Source organism: Nothoprocta perdicaria, unplaced genomic scaffold (assembly GCF_003342845.1).
Source record: "Nothoprocta perdicaria isolate Ctin4 unplaced genomic scaffold, notPer1 scaffold_46, whole genome shotgun sequence".
Taxonomy (NCBI): Eukaryota; Metazoa; Chordata; class Aves; order Tinamiformes; family Tinamidae; genus Nothoprocta; species Nothoprocta perdicaria.
Window position 1 is genome coordinate 4,514,484 of NW_020455710.1, and position 21,912 is coordinate 4,536,395.

Below are 21,912 nucleotides of genomic sequence, written 5' to 3' on the forward strand. Positions count from 1 at the left end.
ATTTTCTCATTGAGTATTTGCACATTATTCTTTGCTTTCTCCCTGTAGGATTACTTTTTCCCTAACTTTGAGGCAATTCATCTGTCCTGGGAAGGTACCTAAAGATAATGAAGAGGCACATAATTTAGAAATCATGGTCGTCTTTTGCTTGGAAGATTAATTTTAGCTTTACAGTGTCAAGGTTGGTTAAACCAAGTCAGTAGCAACAAAAAGAAACAGCCGGAGTTACAGACAGGAAACTAGCCTGGTGCAACTGCACGAAATAAATGAGTCATGGAGTCATTTCGCTATCTGCAAAATGATAGACTAATGATTATTAAAACAGAAATCCTCCCTGGCTCATCTAGTCTACGTTTAGACCTCTGAGTTTATCCTTTCATTTTCTTTCCTCTGCCTAGGACAGAAAATTATGTCCTAGGGTCTGTCTTGCAACATGCGGYGGCTGATGACTTCTCATTTGCACTGCTAATGTTCAGCTGAGATTTGGAAACTCAGTTCTCTAGCTCAAGTGGCTTTTATGTATGTCGCTTCCTAAAAGTAGTGACCTAGCTTGAGATAGGAGGAGTGTAAATTAGCTTTTTACTGTGGTCAAATATTTTTTTTTTAAAAAGCTATATCTCTAATAATGAACAACAGGTTTRTGCAACCGTAGCCAGTGTTCCCAGTTTAACCAGAGCCACAAAYTGCAATTTCTGTACAGTTGCTGTAATAGCATAGTAAGTGCTGGAGTAGATAAGGATAATGATCCATCCACTTGTTAATTTGAGGAGCTGAGAAGATCCTGAGCGTGAGCAAATCTTCCAGAAAATCTAATTGTGAAAAATGGTCCTTAATCTTCACCATTATCTTTTTCTGTCCTAGGTTTCATTATAACGTGACTGGGTGTAGCTTTCTGAATATAGGTGTATCTGCCTCTTGCTTCGAGGCATCCCCACATTTTGATTATGCCCAATAGATGGTACATTTGTAGATCAGAAACAGGATAAAAAAATACGGAGAGCCATCGAGCGACATGCTTCCTTACTATGCAAGAGCATAAATAAATATGCAAGAGTATATTTAAACAAGGGGTGTGTGTGGAAGTAGAGAAAGAACTCAGAAGTATGGAAAGGCTGAATTTATGGGGTAGAAAACTAATCTGAAGATTTTGGGTTTTTTTCCCCCTCTTAGTGATCTCTTCTCCCCCATCAGTCTGGTTTCCCTTTGTTTGCTTTCATGGTACATGCGAAATATAAGAACTACACTCTGCATATCAAGTAAAGGATGATAAGGTGATTATACAACCACCCTATTTATAGCTGTCTATCATAGACCTGTATCTTGTCCTAAGCAGGGCAGAACAGAACAATAAACCTATCGCTCCCTGGAACATTGCACAGCTGGATCAAACGCGTTTTCTGTGAGATTTAGCTTTTCTGTCKGTAAATGGAGACAAGGCTCCAATCTAAACCTATTTTATTGTCATCAGCTGCTTCATAGTTGCATTCTTCATCAACCTCCGTGTGTGTGTGTGGTACAAACCTGCAAATGGTAATGGATCGGGTTCCTTCAGACACACACAATCTCGCTGCACATACCGAGCCAACTCGCAACTGGAAATATCCTGAATATTAGTGCTTTCGTGTGGCTCATATTCTGMGCCCACGGTATTTAACAGCGTGATTTTTTTTTTCCAGGAGTTTGCCCAGCCTTAGACAAACAGAGCTGCTATCCAAGCAAGGACGGTTGGAGGTGTTAGTGGCTTATTTTACTGGCAAGTTGAGTGCCCCCGGCATCTCCTTGCTGCAGCTCAAGATATTCCTTGGACCTCACAACTGCATCCGCTCCCTGCGGGCGGGGGGTCCCGCGGGGCTTGCTCGGGCTCTCGGGAAGCCAGTGCCTCCTGTTAGGTTGTTCCTGAGCTTGCATCCCGTGTTGAGCTTCGTTTTCTTGTAAAGGGCTATGGGTGCTAGTGAGTTTTGCAAGGAAACAGCGTTTTTGTTACCAAGTGCCTGAATGAGGCAAGGACGAGCGATGCCTCGCACACCTCTCCCCTCCGCTGGGCTCGTCTCTGTATTTATTGTGTCTGACACCCGTGAAGTCTAGTTCTGCAAGAGTGAAAAGCTTTAGATGAGAAAATAGGGTTTTCCTGAAGCTGAAGTTTCCTGCAGATTTCAAAAAATGTTTCCACTGATTTCATTTTTTCAAGAATCAAGCTGGAAAGCTTAAAATGGAAATGCAATGATTTGGAACAAGCTGTTGAGATAAAACACGGAGGTTCTTTCCATTTTTGTTTCAGTTTTTCATTTCATCTCAAGTAGGGACCAGTCGGTACCTAGGATTAGAATAGGAAAAGCATAGAGTTAGACAGTTTGCTAAAAGCTGCTGCTTTGATTTGAGGAGCTCCTCTCTTTCCACTTGAAGCATTTTAAAAGAAAGTTCTTTAGTGAGAAAAAAAAAAAGGTGGAAAAATAAGGAAACATGTAAAATATCCTCTGCTTTCAACTTTTCACTTTTTTATAAACTGAAAAACTTGTTCAACTTCATCCTACCTGAAAAAAAAATAATGTAAGAGGATAAAGACATTTTTACTACATATTTCCTAGCTTCTTACATTTACTGCCGTGTCCCAGCTTATAAAATAATCATGAAGAGAGAGAGTCAGTAAGGAGGGGAAGAAGATACATGACAAAGGATCCAAGCATGTAAGATGAAGCACAGACTACTTAATTTTTCTATYTTTAAAGAAAAGAATGGAGTAACCTGTTAAGCTGACTTTTTTTTCAGTCTGGCATTTCAAAGTGAAACAGCTTAAGGTATTATTCCATATCCACACAATCTGTTATACTTTGAAATTAAGAGACATAAAGCTTGTTAGTAATATTAAGCATAAGGGTTTGCTAAAAATATGAACATTAAAATTAGTTTTTCATATTCATAGATGCTAATCTGCTAGGAAAGTATCTATTAAGGACTATATAGGCATAATTCACTAGTTGAAAGTAAAAGTTACTATTATTCAGGCTTTTAAACAATTCCCCAGGTCCTGGAGTTTCAGATAACGCTGTAGCCCAGCTCCTATCAATTAACTTTTCCTGTGTAAGATCGGTTGGAGATCCTGCTTGCAGTGACAGAGCAGTAAAAGGCCAATGTTTCTGGTACTAACAAACGCACCCGTAGCTGGAACCCCCCTCTGCTTCCCCAGGGCTCATCCGGGGTCGCGGTGGCTGCTGGTTTCCATGCGTCTCCTGCAAGCTGAGGTGGCCAGTGCTCCATCGTCCCCCAAAAACACACCTAGTCCCAGCAAAGCCKGCAAGAGTTGACCCAGAAGCACGTTTGCAGCTCGTGCGATGCGCACAAAGCTGACGTTAGTGCAGTCAACATGGGTCGGGTTGCAGCACAGCCTGTTCCTGCTGTGGCTGCAACCCCAGGCTGGGTCTGCTCTGCTCTTGGTGGCTTTGCTAACCCAAACCTCGTGTTGTGCCCCCAGATAGTCTGAAGAGGCAAGGAGCGGCCTTTGAAAGGCTGTGACAGTTCATGGCCCCATCAGGAAAACTGTCACTGGAAGGTCAGCAGATGTGGGCTGTATTTACAGGAGACATGTGGAAGCTGCTTCTGGGTGGGAAACTGCGCAGCTGTCCATAGGGCAAAGCTAAATACACAAAACCTCCGCTGGCGGTTGAAGGGAAGCCACCTAGGAAGAGATGGCGTGTTTGCTACAGAGTGTGGCCAAAACGCTGCATGGAACAGCGTTACAGTGATGGCCACGTTCAGCTCACAACACGGTCACATCCAGATTTACTCTGGTCTGAGAACTTGACCGGTCTTGCAGGCTGCGAGAGCTTTTAGATGCTTGGCCACGGAAACTGCTCCATGAGCTCGGTCAAGACATCTTCATTTTTATTTTCCGAAAGAGCACACAAGCCCATTTCGCTTTCTGTAAATCGCTTGCAGTGAATGTAGGAGGCTGCAGAGCAATTTGGGGTTTTCAAGACTCCTTTTCCATGAGTTATCCCCCATCAGAGGCAGCTGGCTACAAGCAGAGATGGAGAGTCAGTGCGCAGGGAAGAAAACTGTGCCTTCTGTTTCTCTTTTYGGTGCATAAACCACACGCGGAATAGCTGGCTTGGAAATGAAATAAGCCTGTAGTTCTCCAGCTGCACAGACTGTACTTTTTAGCATTCTGTTACGTAAAGAGCATGCAAATATATTAGCAAGAAAAAAGCTGAGTTTGCCCATTAAGGCCTGTGATTAATGCAGTGCTGAAAGCTTGTTTAAAGGACTGTGCATTGCAGCTCACTTGAGAAACAGAAAGAAGAACAAGAATACAAAAAGTGAGTTGGCTGCTCTGGGTATTAATGGATTCAGTGTGGCTGTAGATGGCACTAAAGTTCTTTGATTTCTCTGAAAGAAGGGAAAGCTACAGGCTGCTTTTTACACTTTTCTGTTAAAAAAAAATTAACCCTCTTTAGGAGCAAGTGGGACCACATCAGACTMAAATATTACAGCTTCTCCTCTTATAACCACTAATGACAGGTTGAGCTAATTTCTGTTTTGATTTGGGGTTTCTTTCTTCCATTTCTAAGAAATGGTGAGCTGTGTGGAGCCCTCAGCACTGACTTCAGCGAGGGAGGTATGGTCAGCCCAAAGAAATTGCATTTCTTCAAGTAAGAAATCTGCCCAAATTACTGAGAAATGGCAATTTATCAGTCAGGTTGTTGTGRTGGAAACAAAGAGGGATGCATGAGGAATCCAAGAGGGAGAGGCTTGGTCACACTAGCATGAATCCTAAAAATTTCAGCATATATCAGAATAACTTGGACTGTTTAACTTGCTTAGTTTTTGCATGTCTCTGAAATGCCTGAGTTTGGATAGAATCAAGTTAGTTTTTTCTTGTGGTATTTTCTGCCATCAGGAATTGGAAATATCACAAGAAATCCTGTTCTAGTGAGTTTCCCAGCGTGATATATAGCTTAAGAGAGAAGCTGCATAGTAAATTTTGAGTTTCTGTACTTCAGACAGGTCAAATTCTGCAAGAAATAAAGACATAAAATGCCCTTCTGCCATTTCTGATTGGTTTTCAGACTGTAGGCTACGGACTTGAGTCCACTATTAAAAGAAAATCTATACTTTGAACCAGTACAGATGAAATCTCTTATTGCAGATTTCTCTGGATAGCAGTGATCGTTTCGGTAGCYCTACAGCTGATAGTGCTCTATAGAAATCTGCACAGTCACCCGTTTTCCTCCCATGGTATTCTGCAAGCTTTGCAGCCAAAGTGTATCAGAAAATTTAGCATGACTAAGAAATCTGTCTGCCACCTAATTACCTTACTGTAGTTATAGTGGTATGGCTTTCTCCGTAGTTTCTTTTCTGGAATAAGTGTGTCTAATTATAACACAATTATACTGCTTTGATTTCACTGGTAACTTGCCCCGTGTGTTTGAGTCATAAGCATGGACCTAAAAAAATATCATGCTTTAAAAAAAACCTCTGGTAGGCAATTATGCACGCATGCACCAAAATAAATAAATAAATAAATAAAATGCAGCTTTGTCTGTGCAAATCCTTTGATTTCTCTCAGCTCACATAGAGGCACCCGGCACAGCTCCTTGCTTATGCCCTCTGCAAATGATGGCATTTTCTTTTGCAAGAGCCGTGCCTTCCATTTCAGAAATGAATGAGGAAAAGAAACTTAAACACCAGGATTTTTAGGTGAAATCTTTTAACTGGAAGTACTGCAAGTGATTAACCATCCAGGATTATTTGTGCCGTCTCTTTCCGAGTGCTCTGTGAACTATTTCCTTGTACCAAGGAGCTGGCTCCTGTTTTCTCTCCTCCTTTAGAAATGGAGATAGACCAAAATGGTGAATTTTAGCTACAGCCAGGGGACAAGTTTAAGCTAGGTTTACGGTTTAGACTCAATGGTAATATATTTGCCTTGAGACCATAGAAGGCATTTCAGGTTTTGGTCGGAAGCAACTGTAGGAGCTGGTACCTGTTGAACTGGGTAAATCTCTTGGTTATTGCGAGCRGGACCGGGACTTAGAACATTTGGTGATTGCAATAGAAGCACGGCTCTGTTTTGGGCTGAAACCTGATGATATTTGATTTCCAAGTACAGACACTAGCTCTTCGCTCTGCAATTCCCAGCCCATAGATAACAAATAGGCACTGATAACATGTATTACTCTTAAGAACTCCGTCAGACAAGGATTGTTTTTCAATATTTAGTGATCAAGCGGGGCCAGCTAGCCCCACTTGGCCAGTCGGGTCTCACTGTCTTGTTTCTTTTCCTCCCCTGGCCGAACGCCCACTCTTTTCTGGCAAGAATAACTGCACTTTAAAACAGAGCATTCGGTCTCCCCAGCCACGTGGCCTTCAAATTYGCTTCCACAACATTTGTGTCATCATAGGTTAATGGGCGCATGCATGGGACGGCATGAAAATAGAGGTTACTCCAAAACTTCTATTAAAGCAGCAGTCTTTTGCACTTACACTTGAAAGGCAGCAAAAATACATGGGACACCTCCTGTCTCAGATGCAGTGAATTCATGGATAAGTCAGATATTTCAGAGTTAATGGCCATTAGCCAGTTGGAAAAGGTAATTTAATATCCATTTCTAGTTTCAATAGGGTGCTGGTGACAAGACCAGGATGGTTTTATTTGCATTTACACTAAAAGAGAAACCTTTTTTAAAAGCAATTGGAAAAGGAGAATAAAATCTATTTTCAAACATTAAGGAAAAAGAAAGAAAATGAAATCTTGAATCCAAGTTCTCCCGAGGAACCGCAGATACTCTTAGCTAACAAAAAAAATGATGTAGCTTAACTTATAAAAATAGTAAAACAGTAAAAAGGCACCACATGTTCCTCCTGGATTGCAAGCCAAACAATTGTTATTACGTTTAAATCATGTTCTGACATAAGGCTGYAGAAACCCTGGAAAAAAATGGAGCCCACACTGCCGAATGACGCTGCGCTAAGAAAGCACCGTGTGTTTGGAGCTTAACGTCTCATTTGCTCAGAGACACTTTATTAGCCACTTCCACGAGAAAACAAAATATCCAGGATTTCTCCGTCCCCGGTAATCAACCTGCATTGCATGGGAGCAAATGAGCTTAAAATAAATGRCACCTCGGCGTGATAAAGGCGGCCGCGGCGGGTTGGGGATTCAGCTGTTAGTCATCAGCGGCTGCGCCGGGGCCCAGCCAGAGCCCGGACGGCCGCAGAATACTAATGGGCAGCTGTGGAGCGCTCTGTTTATTTTTTCTTTTGAAATAGCCATGCAAATAAGACACTGGCACAGAATGTCAGTGCCCCTGGAGCTTATATATGATACGCGAGATTCATTGCTTGCTTTTGCTTGTTCTTTTTTTYTCCCCCCGCTCTCTCTTTTCTAGTTCCTTCTTCTTTTTGCTTCGTTTCTTATCCATGCCTCCCCCTTCCTCTCCCCAAATCAAGATTAAAGCAGGGTTTGCCTGGTGGTAAATCTGTCAGTTATTAAAAAGGCCCTAATTTTTCATAAGCGACTTCAAACCGGAACTTCAGTGTCTAAAGCGGGCACAAGGCAGAGATCAACATAAATCCTAGCACAGGAAGAGTCTCGGCTTTGTGTATGCCCCTAGGACAAGGCAGARGTGTTTGCGGTGCCCAGCCAGGTAGCCTCGAGTGGCTCGGCCAGTCTTCATGAACTGGTTCTCGCYGCCGGCAGTTTTGCTGTGTTCTCAGTTGGCTGCAAAAGCACAAAACTAGAACATTTTGTATCTGCAGCAAAACCGCTTGGTACGTTATTACCTTTTAGGTCCTATACTCTGTATAAACTTAYGCCTCTTTGAGACGAGCAGATTTCTGTGACCCTAGATATCTTAATGTATTTAATTCCTTCACTCCCTTAAAATCGCAGAGCTAAAGCTCATTTTCATCCCTTTAGTGACTTGTSTGTAAGGAGCTCTTAGGTAATGGCTTGATCTCTCCTATATCCTGGGAAGTCCAGCAAAGCCAACATCCAAAAGGCTGATTTGGCAATAGCATAAGAGAGCTTCAGGGGGAAGAGTAGGTTGGTGACTAATGAGAAGAGGATCCTCTCTCATATGTTACCCACTATCCTTTCATTTGTAGTAATGAAAGATGGTAATAAAACAGGATAGAACAAAGGTTTTCTATTAACCCCTTCCACAGGTTTAATAATGAACAATCCCTGCTGCTGTCCCACGGTGCAGGGCATTGTTTGTGCAGGGCAGTCACGAAATGTTAGTCACGGTGTCCAGGCCTTCCCCAGCTCCCTGGTGCCTCCTTGTCTTCCTTATTATCGTGTGCTCAAAATGAGTTCTTAGAGCAAGCAGAGACTGCAGGGCTGGCTTCTCTTCATGCTGATTTTAACCATTTTGAAGGTGTGAGCTCACTGAGATAAAATCAATGCCCTCTTTTCACCGTTGGGCTCCGGGTACCACTCTATTTAAGGAAGCAGCATCAAAACACTGAGATAGCTTCGAAAGCGAAAAACAAATCCAGCCTCTGCACAAAGCACTTCAGTCCCTAGAATCTCCCCCAAGCCAGAGTTATCAGTGGAGCAGATAAACATAATCAGCTAGATTAATGTCAACAAGTTCATCCAGTTAACAARGTTGAGAGATGAAACAGGTTTAATTTGGTTCAACTACTTCCCACGTGAGCCCATCACGACTTATATGGATGGGGTGGAAAGGCACAAATATTTTGGGAATATGGCAGTCTTTTCCCTTTGACAGTCTTTATGCTTATTGAGGTCTGGGTGGTCCGTGAACATGAGGTGATGGGACAGGTATTAAAATGAATTGCAGGAGCTTTTGCCATGGAGTCAGCGTGTCCCGAGCAAGGGGCGAGTTGGATGGGCTGACGGAAAGGGCTGCAGCCAAAGGTTTGCGGCACAGCATGGAGTTCCAAAAATGCTGTAAGCCATAAATGAAGTGAATATTTCATGTTTGAAAGCATTCCTTTTTCTCGAAGGAGATCAGTCATTTTATCTGGATCTGGTATCCGTGTAAAAGGAACAATGCATTTTTATGGTGGAGGGCAAGGTGGCTTTTAGATGGAGGCTCGGTGGCTTTGACTGATGTCTGATATTTGCTATATGCCTTAAAAGAGTGCGTCTGAGGCTCCCCTCTCAAGAACAAGATCCTCTGCTGCATTGCAAATGTGAGAAAGGGCTGCAATCTGTTATCCAACAATGAGAAATGCACTTGGCCACACATTTCTAGTGTGTAGCAGGGACTTAAGAACTCGGTGGGAACGTGGTATCCTGTGTCATAGGGAAAGGCTTGGAGTCGAAGAGTAAATATGAGACTCTTCTTGTGAACAGGGCTGGAATGTGTTGCTCTGTATCTCAGATGTGACTTCCCTACATCTTAATCAGTCTCATCGGAAATGAAGGGATAAGCCAGTTTCAGGTTTCAGTGGTTGCAGCACAAAATATCTTCAAATACTGGATTTTAGCTTGCAAACAACCAGAATGCATACCTAAATCAGAAGAGGAATTAGGTAATATGTAATGCTGGCCTAAAATAAACCCCGTTTCAATTCCTTACTCCCTGACAGGCATGCTGGGGTCTGTCCTTATCGCCCGCAGTGCTGGGATTAATAGTTCAGGCACAGCATTATATTAACAGCTATTCAACTTCTGACCTATACCTGTCTTTATCCACTTAACTGGGAAAATGCACAAAACAAGATCCTGTTTTTCTGCACCCCTTCCGGTGGACATGCTATACTGACTGAAGGCAGAACTTGTCTCCCCTGACTTTCACTATCTAAAAACAGGATATTGCCTCTAAGTTACTCGTGTCTCTCCTTTGGGGTGTAAGATGCTGCAGCAGTAGGGTTTACATCCTCCTGTAAAAGGTTGGATGAGGGCCTCTTTGGCCAAATATAATACAGACATGGGGATGCTCAGCTATCCTGGTAATAAGGCCATAGAGGTACCTTATTTTTAGTTTCAGATATGTTTATGCCTTGAATGGGTATCTTGGGTAAGGAGTCGGTATAGCTTCCTATGGCACTCAGCCTGCCTGAACCAGAGTCCTTTTATTTGCCCTCGACTCTTGTTTCCCAGGCCAGGTTCAGTTTTTGCTGCCTAATGCTGCTTCTTGGATCTTCTCAACTCGTTTTGAAGTAAACAAAGGGTCAGCCTTTCCCGTAATCCCCACACATCATTGGCATCTTTGTGTGTCTCCGCTACAGAGCAGAACAAACACAAAGACTGCGGCTCCGTGTGTCCTCCGCGCCGAGTCCCTTCAAGTGTAAAGTGAAAATGTTGGCAGGAGAATATGGGAAAGTTGGGTAGTTGCCTCTGCCCTACCTGGCTTGCAGATAAAGGAATTAGGTTGCCAACTCTGCTAGTCTTTTAAGCTTGACAAATCCACACGCTGGACATTTGAATAGATATAAAAAGTGGAGGGAATATCGTCTCTAGAGCTAAAGCTTTGTTTCTCATATAGCCTCTCAAATTAATTCAGATAATCTTATAAAACTTCAGGCTGCTTTAGTYTGGTAAATCATTGTGCTGCTTTGTGAAACATTGATGCCTATTATTCTTTCATTTTCTGACCCATATTCCGAAGTTTTACGTGTTTTCTTTCCCATGTACGTGTTCTCAGGGAAACTGTTGTTGCTCACAAAAATACAGCAGGCTGCAGCACAAAGTAGAGGTCGCAACAATAAAATCTTTGGTACTTTCTGTACCAGGTGCCAGCCCTGCACAGGTGGAAACAAGCCCCCCCAGCATCCCACTTCTTTGCACATCAGAGGGGACCCCCTCGGCAGGAATGGTTGCAGACCACTTTATTTCTTGAATAGCAGAATACAAGAATTGGGTTAGTCAGGCACAAGGTTAGAACGGATCAATCCTGTTTTCTACTCCAGGCTGCTGCAGGGGAAATCCAAATTCATTCCCATCCAAATAGCCTATGGAGCTTTCCTAAGCTCTGATGGTAAAGGGAAAGAAGAGATGAAACCCTCATGTACACTCGTATATATTAGAAGTCCTTGTGTCATTCAGTAATTCTCTGAAGATATTTTTAATTATAAAAATTCACTTTTTGGATGTTTTTTGCTAATTACTATTGGTATTTAATAATGGCAAAGTTTAAATTACAGAGGCAGCCACTAATCCACATTATTCAAAGACATTTCCAAAATTCTACTCTAAACATTCTTTGTGGTCCTTAACAAACAGAAGCAGTTCTCAATTGGCCCCGAAGTCACATTGCAAATATTTTCACAACACAAGGATGAGCAAAATGATCCTAGGGCCAGTTCAATTCATTACACAGACTTCCACCCATGTTTAATTTGGAGAGCTCCATTTGTTTTCCTGAACTCCCTTCCCATCCCTAAATGAAATTAGGACCCAGCCTACTTGGACCATCATAGATTTAAGAAAAATATACTTTAAATTAATTTCTAGGTCTTCTTACTTTCACCACTACTGAGACAGCAGTACCACCTTATTCAGATGCTCCTCAGTTCCGTGGCTAATGGAGTATTAATAGTAGATGATCCACTTGCTAGGGTGGTAGCTCTTGTTTTTGGAGCTGGGGATTCAGATTCCTACTTCTACACATATTGCATGAACAGGGACATATCACTTGCCCTCCTTTACCCACCTCGAAACAGCTAATGTTTTGCTAATGATTCATCACTTGTCACCTCTCATGGAGTGTGTCACGGTAAAGGGCTGTGCGTGCTCTTAGATCATAGTGGGGTTTTTTATTTATTTAATGTCTTGCAAGAGGAAATTTTTAGGCACCTAGAACGGCCCTTATCCCCTTGGCACAGCTGTAAACCTCAGCTCTGGGAAGAAAGCAGCCGGCCCAGCAGTTTGTGTGAAGCAGTTGACTGAGGGACCCTCCAAACTTCCTGCAAAAACAGCTCAGTTGATCCGCTGGCACTCCAGGCCTTGATGGAGATTTAATAACCCTGACACCTTTGGGGACTCATTCATAAATTGCAAACAGAAGGATGTTTGCCCCACTTTTTTTTTTTTTTCTCATGTCTCCTAGTGGCACTGATGGATTGTCCAGGGCTAGGATGGCCTGCAGAGCTGCTGGCCATGTCCTCCCGGTCAAAAYAAATTTAAGCCGTCTTCTGCAAGCCAGGCAAGATCTCTAAAAACACCAGTCATGGTGCCATTTATGTAAAGAGCAAAATGTCATATGGTGTGGACATTTATCCTATGTCTGGTAGTTTCAGGTTTTTATTGTTCATGCTGAAGTATGGTAGACACTGCTGTAGATTAGCTACAGGGAAAAAGTGGCCTCTGGATCTATGTTCACAATAGAAATCATGGAAAAAATAGAAATCATACCTTAGAATCATGGAAAATGTAAGTCTGTATTCTCAGCAGCCTTGAAATATTCTTTTTTGCACCTCTTGGTTTCACTGGTATCCAATTTTTCTTTGAAGTCCTTATCCTAGAAATTGTTCTCTGGATTATATGGAAAGTAAATGATAATATTACATAGGAAAAAAAAAACTAATGAAAAGATCCCTGATCCCTTTGGGAGCATTATATTTTACTTCACCTCCCTAAAGATAAATTTGTCACGCATTGTGTCATATGTTAAAAGTTTATGTAGTTTTTTTTTATAGTGGCTGATAAAATACAACTATTTTCTCAAAACCGAAAGATGAAAGAGACATCTTCACAGTAATCAGTTATTTTACCAAATCCACCTTTGTGTGTATGGATATTTGTCRTCTTTCAAAGATAGTTTCAGAAATTAAAAGCTTGATAATCTTGGTAAGCACTTGCTTACAACTGGAGTCATCACAAGTCATGTCTCCAAAGAGGGGCCCAATTTGAGGACTATGTGAAAATTGGACATATCACAGTTCTGTTTTTTAATGGGCCTTGAGTCTAWATAATTAGTTCTTACTATCCTAAAAGAAGCACAATGTTGGTTTAGGATCTCAGACCTTCCTTGGTAGGGAACATAAGGTGCATTTTTTATTTCCTTTTTGAAAAATYTTGCATTTTTGTATTTGATTTATAGTGTAACCAAATATTGAATACGCTTTAATTCTTATTTCAGTTCATTTCAAAGTTCTAAGTTTCTTTTGGAGCAATTAGATCTAGAGGTCTACCTTTAAAAGATCCTTTTTGCAAACTACAATATGCCAAGGAGTTTTTCTCTTGCTTTGAGTTTTTTCAATTACTGTCTTWGAATAGAATTCAAAACTGGTAGTCTAAAGATAGAAGTTTTCAACCTGAATATTGCAAAAATTGGGTGACTTCCTCCGAAATCAGAGGGCCTTCAACTATGTGTTTAATCAAATCCACTCCTTATTCTGCTAACACTTTGCAGATTCTTATTGTAACTGGTATTAATTTTTCTCCATTTGTGACCATCTATCTCCAAACAAAACTCTCTACCTTTCAGTGTAGACTGGGGAAAAAAAAGTGAGTGAACCGCTCAGATTTAGTAAATGGACCTTGCTGCTTTTAAACCCCTCATAAAATCAAATATTATCTTAAGAAATCCTAATCAAATTAATCTTCAACTCCATCTTCCCTCTCTTCACCCTATGACTTCACCCTGAGCCTGCCTGAATATGACCTGAATCTCATTTACTACCCAGTAGAAAAAAACAAGGTGAACTTCTAAAAAAAATAACCTTTCAATTACTTGTTAAACTCCTAAAAGAGGACTCATTTTGACCATGACGTCATTCACTGATGATTTTAGCACATGGGCCACATTCCCCACTTGACCTAATTTATCCRAGGTAACACAGATAAGTAGTCGATGAAATATGAAAAGTCTTTTGTAGTAATTGGTGACTTTTAATTATTTTTCATACATAGCTCTAGGTAGATGCCACACCATACAAGAATAGGATGGGTGGGTAAGCAGCCAGATAGCTGCACATACAAAAATGAAGGATAGCTGGCTACTAGGACAGGGACAAGCTGAGATTCATGTGCTCTAACTTTGGTCAGACATCTAGAGAAATAGCCCTTCCAAAGAGCTATTCATCTCTTCTTTCTCAGACACCYATTTTAGCATGAGATGAATCTCTCTCCAGAGAGAGCCATTTCTCTCCTCTCCAGATAAAGAGAGTCTAGGATGACAAATGCTTAAATTTAAAATGTCTAAGGTTCATGAAGATGCATAGCATCTCAAGCAAACAACAGAGCTATTAGGATGGATAGATGGATATTTAAGAAGCTGTACAATTCTCAGAAGGTATAGTAGGTCTAAGCAGGATGTAGTTAGGATTAGGTTCAGCATCAGTCCAAAGGCTGTGTGAACATGTGAGCTTAATCTGATACAGTTTTTCTATTTTTCATCAGAAGTCTTTCTGTACAAGGCAAGATTTTTCCATAGTATTTGTTCCCAAGCCTTTGCCCTATGACCATTCCCAGATCTGCTTCAGGAGAGAAGGAAATGGGAGCTCTTGGTCTGTGATTGAACTAGTGCAATGGAGACAGGAGAGGGAAAAGACCAGGCCACAGGTCCTGCACTGTATCATGAAGTAAAACATAACCCTGACACTTGACAGGGGACTTGCACTTGGTTTCTGTCTTTGTTTTCTCTAAAAGTTTCTTTAGGTGGCAGAAAATACTCATGGGGCAGTGAGATGCAGCTTGAAAATTTGCCTTCACGTCCTACTGGACTTGCCAACCAGCTGTTGGTAGAAAAACCAACCTGGACCTTTTCCAACACACCCAACAAAACTTGCTGGATGTCCTGCAAGAACAACACATTAGCACCATTCAAATACAGAAATAATGCAGCACTTTGTGCTTTCAAATGACATCTTTACTGAGTCATTTAAAAACTATCAACCTCACAACTGTCTTGTAGACCTTTAGAGCTGAGAGGAGCTTAGCCATTAGTTTCAATTGTGGTAGAATTAAATCCACATTGCGGTTTTTAAATAAGGCTCCCTTCATTTCCTTTCCTTCTTCCCTCCCCTTGTCTCTGCAACCGTCTTTCCTTAACTAGGTCAGTCCTTTCCCAGCCCAGGTAATCGAATCCCTCCCTTGCTTCCATGGTATCCCACTCTCCAGGAGCCACTCTTGTGTTCCTCCTGCTATATATCAGGCTATCTATGAGACACTCAGCATCAACAGATTTAACATATGCGCTCATTCCAGGTTAGGCTGCCAACCTGCTGCTCAAAAGAGCTGCTTGTACGTCTGTGCTCAGCTCCCACCTCTGAAGTGGTTTGCTGCCATGGTCCTGACAGCCTGTCCTAGTGCATTAAGGTAGCCTTTAATATACCCCGGAGGAACTTCTTGTTTTGTTATTCTTCATGGATCTGCTTACTCATTTTCCATTCCTGCAAGATAGGTTTTAATGGATTTGATACAGCACCAGGAAGGCCTCATTGGAGACATAATTAATGGATGCTCAGAATAGGAAAACTTTGACTTAGAAAATGCCATATATCAAGTGAACAGGACCAATTAAGGTAGCCAGGTTTTCAGCACAAGTAGCTTTAACATCATCAGGATTTCCTACTGAATGTACTGTTTGGAAAAGGAGAGTGGAATTGGGGGTGATGGCAGGGAGGGTGGAATTTGTTTTTCCATGGTGGAAAGTAATCTGCCACTCTTGGGAATGCTTTACCAACACCAACTGCAAAAACATCCATGTTGCCAGTTTACATTAGGGATAATATTGTGACTGCGTTTAAACTGGAAGAAACCACTCCATCAGTCAAAGGAGGATTTCAGGGGATATGACCTTGAGTAATGCTCTGGCTTAGCAAAAACTGTGGATTTGATCATTAATAATATTTTGCATGATTTTTTTTTTTTTATTCAAAGCAGACTTTGTCAGCCAAAGGAGTAAAACCCTCTCTCATGTTCCATCATTCTCCATTTTAGTGCAAGCAAGAGGAATCTCTGTGAAAATATCCCATGCTTGCCAAAACTGAAAAGATAACATTCCTAAAAGTGAGACTGGATTCACCTAAGGTCTCCTCAAATTATAAGACGGTCAAATTTGCAGTCTCAGCAGCTTGGACAGCAAAACACAGCTAAGAAAGAGGGGATTTTTCTCTCCTGGAAGTGCCTTGTGGATCTGGCTGTGAAAGCCTTTCATAGCTAATCCTTCCCGTAGGTACAGCTTGCCTGGCTGACAATAGYTGTGCTACTTTTAAGTCCTGCAGCTTTTATAGTTGTTGTTTTGAGGACTCCTGTACAACTCGCAAAGCACCATTGCAATGTTGGATTATTTTGCAGCTAATTGGGCTCTTTGGATACGTTTGAATCCCGGAAAGGGATGCGCTAACCTGCTGGGGACAGGGGACTGGGGAGGCTGGGGCCTCCTCCTGCCACCTCCCCAAAGGGGATCCCCCAGACCCCACTGGATAGCTCTTTTATCACTACGTTTCAGCATCGTGGAGTTTACCCACACACAAATCTGCAAGTCGCTGTGCTTTCCTCACTGCMTTCGCTTCATCCCTTGCATTGCACGTTGCTATTTGGTACCTAAAGTATAACTCTTCCCTCAAGGCCTCAAAGGAGAGATTCCTCTTTGTTGAGCAAACAACAGCACCAAAAGTTGGCTCTCTGGTAGCACATAGGAGCTAGTTTCCAAGCCATTGCACTTTCAGCAAGAGAAATGAGCACACACGTGTCCAGGTTGACTCCGGTGATGCTGTGATTCACCACAGCAGCACCAAAGTCCAGCTCAGCAGGGTAACTTATCAGTCCAGATTCAGTGAAAAATTAATCACTGTGGGAGTTCGGTTCCTCTATTACTCATGCCATTCTGCTACAGCCAGATTTATGTGTCAGGAAAAACATACAAACGGAATCCGATTTACTTGCAGAAGTTCCTGCACCGTTTGATTTATATTTGAGTAAATAAAGACATATGTCTTGTAGGTATTGGTCTCGGGCTGTCTTTTTATTCATATGTCTATGTCCAATTTATCAGCTTCTTTCTTTGCTGGACATCTATTTATAAGAGTTTGCAAGAAAGGCAATGCTAGCTGAGGGGAATGCCTTTGACTTGTTGAGATTTAACTTTTGGAATAGTTTTGCACTTCTATCAASTTCTAACTGCTCATCTGAAAAGTACTGAGACTCCTGAAGCCACACTGGGGAGTGAGGGGAACAGCCCTCTGTCTGTTTTTTGACCCATTTTTGTAAGTCATAGGGCAAATTAATTATCAAGACAAGTGTCCAGATAGGCTAAGTTTGACAATCTTGATGAAGAGGCCAAAAGATCTAACTCGTCATTAACCACCAAACCATAAACTTGTAAATATTTGTCCTTTAGTGGATGTAGAATTCATTCAAATTTTGAAAAAAAAAAAATCTTTAGTTTGGTCTTGCAATGCAAAAGGCTGAAGACTTTTTTTTTAACTTGGTTTCCTCTCCTCTGGCCATTGAGGCCAAGGGGCAGACAGTGCATCTGGTGGGACACGTGGTGGTTTGCATGACGCCCAGCAAGAACARTGAGTTCTTGCAACAAGGAACTTTAGAAGGCAGCTCATCATGTCCAAGAGGTGGACTGGATAGTGAGCAAGGGAAGAGCTCTATCTGAAGCTGAAAATAAATACTGAAAGCACCACAAGTTTTGAAGCCGACCCAAACTCCAGCTTCCCAGCACAGGGGCTGCGAGCGTGATGCCCTGACCTGCCATCCTGCCCTGTTTCATCCTGGGTGGCTGCTCCGTTGCCTTGTGTGGTGCAAGGTTCCCCAGCAAAGTTCTTCTGAAGAGCCTCCCCAGGTCTCTTTTGATCTCCTATACATCAGTGTACCTTTAATGGCATAAGTGAGCACCCGCATGGCTCAAGGCCACCTGCATCCCATGGTGGCCAGCTCCAGTAGCACCAACGCTGCTGGAAAATCAACTCACTAATGTGAATGTTTATTTGGCCACTCTTACTGCCCGCAGCTCCCTTTGCTGTTCAGTTCAACTAAACAGCTTGAGAAAATATTTATCAGAGAACTGTGGTAACAGATTTATTGAATCCCCAAAGCCTGAGGTCAGCTTTTTAACATCGGGAGTCTCTGCAAGCGAGGCCGAGCAGGGAACACCTCGCAAACGAGAGGCAACCCACGAGAAGTTGCTGCTAATTAATACGAAGTCTGTGACCAATAAAACTTACATAGAATAGAGGCTGGCAAGATCTCTTCCTTCTTGAACAACCCTGGAACTTACCTGAGAGATGTGCATAGTTTCCACACAGCTGTTGAGTTTATGAGCATGCTGCGGCAGTTTGTTTAAATAGATTTGGGGCCTTTTTAATGTTTTYTAATTGGACCAAGATTTATAAAAGTGTTTTTGTTTTCATCTGCCTTGGCATTTAGATCAAATGCGTGTTAGTGGGATGCCACTTCCAAAAATAGCTCTGGGTTGAGGGGCAGGACCGTGGGATGCAGCAGTGGCTGCAGCTCATGAAGGGCATGATAACATGGGCGGGTATCTTATGAATTAGGGCAAAAAAGATCATTTTCCTTGTACAGGGATCTGAAAGGATGAACTTAACACTGCCTGCTGCAGTAGMAAATGGCATTTCAATGGCTCTCTTTTGCTCTCAAATACATATAGCCAAGTCCCAAGGGCTTGGAGATCTATCTACTTGCAGGAGTCCAATCTCATCCTGATATTTTAAAACAAGCTTGAGCTCTTGCAGCAAAAGAGAGGACAGGCTGTAAAGACACCAAGTTCTGCATTCCCTCCCATATGAAAAGACTAAAAAGCTTCATTCTTTGGACTAGTCAAGTGGCTATCTAAATTTATGAAGATTCTGGGAAATTTGGCCTTTGGGCAAGAGTCCGAAGTTCTTTAGAATAACAAGAGCTGGGCGGTGGCAAGATGGGAACCTTCTTTTTTTTGACTAAGTGCTCCAGTACCATAAACATTCCTCTGCAGCGCACAGGAGGTGTTACTGCACATTTAGGTTTGTGCTCTGGCTAGTTTTATGTTGTAACAAGACCGGCCTTTTTAGAAACAAAGATCTGTGGCTTTGAAAGTCTTTGAGGTTTGCAAATGACATGCTGTTGACAGGCTGTGTACAATATGCCCATACTTTTTGCTTGTTTGGCCTCCGTTTGCCTACAGCATCATCCGTAGATTGCAGGAGGTTTTTTTTTTTTAAAGCAAACTAGCATTTTAAAAGGAGGGAGGCCATATGAAGAAATCTCATTGCTGTAGTTAAAACACATGGCGATCTAATCAAAATAAAAACGTTAGACTGTCATTTTCCAGRGTCCAAAGTCAATGTAGAATGAACATCTGCATTGGAAAGGGAATGCTCGTTTGTGCACACTCAGTATTTGCTGCTGTGATTTAGAGGAAGTTGTTGTATTCACACTGACAGCTTCTCTGCAAGGGCYTTTCTATGATAAATCTAACAAATAGTCTTGTGTGCATTATACAGCTCTTCCCTTCGTTTGTACCTGAGAAACTCATCAATCTCCTGCTGCAAATCAAATCAAGCAAGCAAGCGAGCGAGCAAACTACTCGTCATCTTCTGCTTTTGATGAGAAGTACAGGTCGGGTATATTTGTATCTTACTGTAAGAAATATTCTGTTGTTTGACACATCAAATGCCTTCTCCTACACCTCTGCACAGTCCAGCTGTCACATGCCCACCCAGCCTGTCACTTCATTGCTCATCAGTYTAAGTGCTTGAGAGAAAAATATAGCTGCTAGGTGCCCATCACCACTGGCCTTCAAGATGTGCATCAAGCTGAAAGCTAATAGTTTTCAGTGCTTTTCTGGTCTCCAACGCCAGCTTCTGTAGGCTAGAGCCTCGGCTGATGGAAAGCAACATTACTCTGTTGTCTTCACTGCAGCTCTTCCAGAGAGGGGTTTGTCCTCTGTGTTTCACACAAGGTTAAATTTATCTGTTCGGAGACTTTGGYAGCTCTATGCTATTTTGTTAAAAAACAGCCCCGGACATATGGAAAAATTTCCACAGCATGCAAAGCAGCTCAGAGACCATTACACTTCCACACCTGGGTCTCTTTTTCCCCTTTCACCTCAACCTCCTCATCTTATATCTATTCTGAAAGTTCAAATCCCTGAGCAGCTTCCCATAGCCAAGATGATGTGAAGAGAGAACGTGTTTGGGTCTCATCAGAACCTGGCTTGTGAAATGGCGTTGCTAGTTCAAGGTTCATGCCTGAGCAGCTCATTAGTTTCTCCTGGCTGTTCAATGCCCTTCCCTCAGCAGAGATGAACTCAGAGGTAGCCACTCCATTTGTACACAGAGCACASAGCAGCTTGGGTCAACCACGAGATGATCAAGTAAAAGTGCAATGAGGAAAGGTTGGCCGAGCACATCAATTGGCACATCACTCATGGGCAGTTCTGGCATCTAGAGGGCTGAGAGGTGAGAATGGAGAGGAAGGAATCCTGGAACCCTGCACCACCACARCACAACTGACCTGCCATTCTGCTGGGATGGAGCTGGGATAGAGAGCTGGAGGAGCAGGCGGGAAGCGGGAGGAAGGGTCCGGCCTCCTGTAAGAGCCTCCGAGAGCTGCAAAGGAGCTATGAATCCCACATGGTGCTTTTATTAAATCGGTATCATATGTCTGCATCACTGCTGATAATTCATAGTGGATCTTTCCCCTAAGTCCTGATAAGAAAGCAAAACATGACCAGTTAGTACAGCACTTTTCAACGCCTTGAGACATGTGAATAAAACAATGTAGAGAGGGGGCAGATATTAGTCAGGGACTTGACTTTGGGGAAGAGTGAGGAAATTACTGCAATTTGCACATATGTATTTGAGTTTGGCCAATGACTGGAATCAATTCTGAACATAGTTTTGTCGTAGCTACTTTCAATGAGTGCAAGAATAATCTGACAAATTAGACAACCAGCAAAAAAAGATATTATTTTTAAATGAACCATGCAAATATTAATTGAAAATTTGGATCCAACTTACTAAATATTTTTCTCGGAGATTAGCTATTTATCCTCAGAAATCAGAAGATTATATTTTCTGATTTCTGCATGAAATCAGAATTGTTGAAATTTTGTTGTTAGAAGCTCCCGAGAAACTCATTCAGGACAACAAAAAAGATAAATACTATTTGCAGAAATTATCTGCTGAATAGTTTCTAATAGCGAGCACATTTAGAAAAATCAGCATCTGCTCATGGGTAATTCATGAACAGAAACACAGACAACTTCTTTAACATGAATTTCAGTATGAATTATTCACTGAGCTTTAAGTATTATGGCATATATTCATGTTGTTRTTGCCAAGCTTTAACAGAAGAGAATATATACACAGATAGCAGGGATACTCATAAGCTATCCATCTCCTTCGTTCCCCTTGCTAGCACTGGGGAATCTGACGAGGTGCTCACTTATGGGCTCAGCAGCTTCTCCCCTGGCTGGAACTTGTGTTTATGGCACCGCTGTGGGCTCTTCTGAAAATTATTCCAGTCTCATAAATTCAGCCTTATGAGTTGTCCCTGCAGTGGGATCAAGTACAATGGAAGGAGTGGGACTCTGCGGGAGAGTAACCACTTGTTTTACTGCAAATGTCCATGATAAATAACGAGAGCAACAAGGAGAAAACAAAAGAGTAAGAAATTATGTCCATTTACATTTTGGTGTTATAACAGCTGCCTACCAAAGAAATTTTCTTAAACGAAGCTCCTTCACATAGACTTCATCCTTCTTCAGTACAGGCAATATCAGAGCCCTTCTGAATTATTTCCCAATCCATGCAAAATTGTAAAGTACTCAATATCACTTTAATGAGAACTCTTTGCACAGTTAACTTTATTTGCTAACAAACCAAATGCAAACCTTCTTCACCAAATCTATCCACACCTCGTTTYATCATGGGGTCTACCATAGAGGTAGTTAATGCAGAATACCATCTGCAAAAGAGGGGATGATGGATGTCTGTTGACTGCTCCACAACCCAGAAGCCAACCTCCAAATACTGCAAGAGTTTTAA